Source organism: Humulus lupulus, chromosome 8, assembly GCF_963169125.1.
Source record: "Humulus lupulus chromosome 8, drHumLupu1.1, whole genome shotgun sequence".
NCBI lineage: Eukaryota > Viridiplantae > Streptophyta > Magnoliopsida > Rosales > Cannabaceae > Humulus > Humulus lupulus.
This window is the reverse complement of record NC_084800.1, coordinates 112,444,243-112,448,136: the sequence shown is the minus strand read 5'-3', so window position 1 is coordinate 112,448,136 and position 3,894 is coordinate 112,444,243. Positions and strand designations below refer to the sequence as shown.

At 40.8% G+C, this 3,894-nt stretch overlaps 1 non-coding gene across 1 annotated transcript; it reads left to right on the top strand.

Annotated features, from left to right (window-relative positions):
- Positions 1 to 281: 281 nt before the first annotated feature.
- On the top strand, positions 282 to 388 carry LOC133798922 (small nucleolar RNA R71). Its single transcript, XR_009876138.1, has one exon. It is a non-coding gene; the product is annotated as a small nucleolar RNA R71 (small nucleolar RNA).
- The last annotated feature ends 3,506 nt before the right edge of the window (positions 389 to 3,894 follow it).

The window sequence follows — 3,894 nt, the reverse complement described above, 5'->3', positions numbered from 1 at the left end:
TTTTTCATTAAGACCTCAAACTAATTTTTCAAAGATTCGAGTTAGGCCTTAACACTATCCTCTTCTCGAAGTTGATAGATCCCAGATGGTTTATGCTGGTTGGTGCTATCAATAGCACTTGGACCCGTCTAGGTGTGAGATTTTTTGCAGTTTCTTAGAGATTTTCAAGAGCATTGTCTGGCTCTTTTTTGAGGAATTCACCATTTCGTAGCATATCTACAAATTGGCGTTCATGACTTGTGAGGCCTTCATAGAAGTATCTGAACAAAAGCCAATTTTCATAGCCATGGTGAGGGCACTGATTTAACAGATCTTTGAATCTTTCCCAGACTTGATAGAACATTTCATTATCTTTTTGGGAAAATGTGGAAATATGTCGTTTTAGATTGTTGGTCTTATGGCTAGGGAAATGTTTCAAAAATAAAGATTTGGCTATTTCCTCCCATGTTCCAATAGACCTAGGTCTGAAAGAGTATAACCAGCTTTTAGCTTTGTCTTTCAAGGAGGAGGGGAAGAACTTTAATCGCACAAAATCAACGTTTTCAGCTCAGTTATAGAACGTGGCTACTACCTTCTCAAATTCTCTAATATGCATTTATGAGCTTTCATTTTCCATTCAATGAAATGTGGGCAAGAGTTGAATCACATAGTGTTTAAAATCCAAAGCGGGCATATTAGGATGGAATATAATGCATGAAGGTGTGGAAGTGCGAGAAGGATGGAGGTAGTCATTGAGAGTTCTTGGTTGAATTTCATCATTGTGAGTCATTGTGAACATATTATTACCAACTAAGGTGTGTGGAGAAGAAGGAATGGTGGAAAGAGTTCCGGAAAGAGTAGTGGATAAATTGGAAGAAGTTCCACTAGAAGTTTCGTGATGATTCATCCTGTCTTGGATATGATAATTTAAATTGATTTTATTTTTTGATTTTTTAATTATTATTTTTTGTTAAACATGTTCTCAGGTTGATTTGGAGGTTTCGGGGTGATCTCTAATGCCTTACTAGAACTCCCTGAGGTTACTAAGTATGGAGCACAATTTAAACCTTTTCAACCAAATAACCCTTAAGCAAAGTAAAATTGCTTATTTTGACAGAACAAGCTTGGTTTTCTTATAGTAACAAGTTCAAAAATGTAATAGTACAAATGAATACACATGAAATGTTCCCAGGCCGATTGGGAAGGTTGCCAAGGTATCACTTTAAACCAACACTTTCCTTAGGCAGAACTCCCTGAGGTTCCCAGGTAAGTGTGGAGAGTGACGCTATCATAAACCTTATTTAACAACCAATCTTTCTAGATAGGACAATATCGGTTTTTACCATTTGCAATATTACACAATTTTTCCCAATACTAAGCGTTTTATGATTGAAATTTTATGAACAATTTTATGCAATTTTTTTCTTTAAAGAAGACCTAAATTCTAAAGAAAACATAGCAACAAAAAAAAAAGAAAGAAAGGTCTAAACTATTAATTATAAATCAACACAAAAATTAAGTAAAGAGAGGAATCAAACAACTTAACAATTATTTATCAAGGAAGATGTAATTTTTTTTTAAGTTTTACAAATATTTACTACACTAAACAAAACAATTAAGAAAATAAAACTAAAATAGATAACCTTATATACATGAGAAATGAACATAAAAGGTGTAGACTTGTTAAATCATTGTATGGATTAAAACAAGAATTGAAACAATAGCATGAGAAATTTGATAAAACTATTGTTTTGGATGGGTGTAGACACAATAATTGTAGCATCCCAAAACACATAATAAGGATTAGTACGTTGATTAGTGTGTCGGGAGGACATAATTGGAATTATCATAGAATTATGTGATTTTAATTAAATATATATGTGATTATGTGAGTTATATTATGATATGACTGCTTATGCATGTTTATGTGTATTAAATGTGCTTAAAGACCTGCTTTTGTTAAAAATGGGCATTTTCATAATTTTGACCCGTTGAGTGTATAACTATAATTTTAATGTGTTATGTGCCTGAGACCATATTATTATGTGGGTATCATGATATTCGAAAGGAGTTGATCCTTTCGAGCAATTTAGCGAAAAAGTCACAACGGGGATAAATATCCGGCTCAGGGTGAGCCAATGTGTATTTTGGCAATTTTACATATTTCAGGATTAATTGACAAAGAAAGTGTTTGATGGGAGATAATTTTATTTCATGGATTAGTTGATTAATTGAGAATTTTAAGTATAATTTGAGGTTTAGTGGGAAATTAAAGTAAATGATCTTTTTGCCCCTTGTGAGACTTTAAGGAAGGATTCAAAGGGAGGGTATAATGGTCCTTTGACCATTGGTTTAAGCCAAAATAGGTAGTGTTGACGGTGAGAACTCGTCAACTAAGTTAAGTTAGAAAAAGTGCAAAGTAAAGATTATCAAAAGAAAAGCTTTAGAAATCTCAGTATCAACTCCAAGAACAATTGTAGAAGAACAATGGTGAAATCAGTTTGTATTCACTATGGTGCACTTGCTACAGTAAATTTTCCAACCCCCTTCCATGTGGAATTGGGGTTCATTATATAGTGGGATCTAATGGCCCTAGATACACTGTGGTCCAGGGGACCAGGTGGTACATAAGTACACTGTCAGGAGAGTGGTTTCAGAGGTGGCGTTGTTGGTACAAGTACATGGCCAGGTACCATGAGGATGTCTCCACTATTCGACCGTACGACTGTCAGAGGAGTGGTGCAGGTGGTAGTGGTGTCGACTTTGACATCTGGTTGGAAGCATGCAAGCCAGGCCCTCTCTCCCAGTGCTCCAACTACTTGTCTTGCATGAGTGCCATGGTCAGGCGTACGGGGTCTTAAAAGCCGTACCCCGTACAAGATTGTACCAACATGACCTTTCTGAGTCATACTTGGGCTTTCACTTCTAGATGGTGGGGTTTCCACAGGTCTCCATAGGAGATGCATCTCGAGGTGAAGGGTGCGAGATGCTCCCCCACGAGGCCCTCATGGCACAGCTGAGGTGAGGTATGCGTGGCCCTTGGGTGAGGCCCTTGGGGGCAAGGCCACTAGGCACGCGTGGCCCTTGGGCGAGGCCCTTGAGGGCGAGGCCACTACCCTACGCATGCATGGCCCTTGGGCGAGACCCTTGGGGGCGAGGCCACTAGGCACGCGTTGCCCTTGGGGGTGAGGCCACCCTACGCATGCATGATCCTTGGGCGAGGCCCTTGAGGGCGAGGCTACTAGGCATGCGTGGCCCTTGGGCGAGGCCACCCTACGCATGCGTGATCCTTGGGCGAGGCCACTAGGCATGCGTGGCCCTTGGGCGAGGCCACCCTACGCACGAATCTGATGGTGTCGCGCGGCTAGCGCGCGCGGATCCTGGTGGTGTCGCGCGGCCAGTGCGTGCGGATCCTGGTGGTGTCGCGCGGGCAGCGCACGCAGGCCCTTGGTGGCACGCGAGACCGTGGTGCGGGGGCACGCGAGGTCGTGTCGTGCAGGGGCGCGAGATGGGGCCCTTAAACAGTTGGTGCAATATGCTCGTAGCATATCGGGCGTACCCACGAGGCGTTTATGGGAGCCTATCACACGCTTTTGGCCTTTTTATAACTGTTGAATTTCGAGCATCCACAGGTAGCAACCTTCAGTTACGTTCTAGGCACTCCTTTAGTTCTCATTTGGCTATTTTCAAGGATTCTCTCAAGAACAACAAACTCAAAGTTATAACAAAGCTTGAATTGATGACTTTCTTTAGGGAAATTGGAGCTGTTGGAAGGATTAGGAGCTGCCCAAGAAACATCTACACTTGAGGATTTTCGAAATTTCAGAGGTAAATCTCTCTCTTTGCTCAACTAAGTGTTCTTGAGAAATAGTTATGAATTTTGGAATTTGAGGTTAGAATTGTGGTGTTAGATTG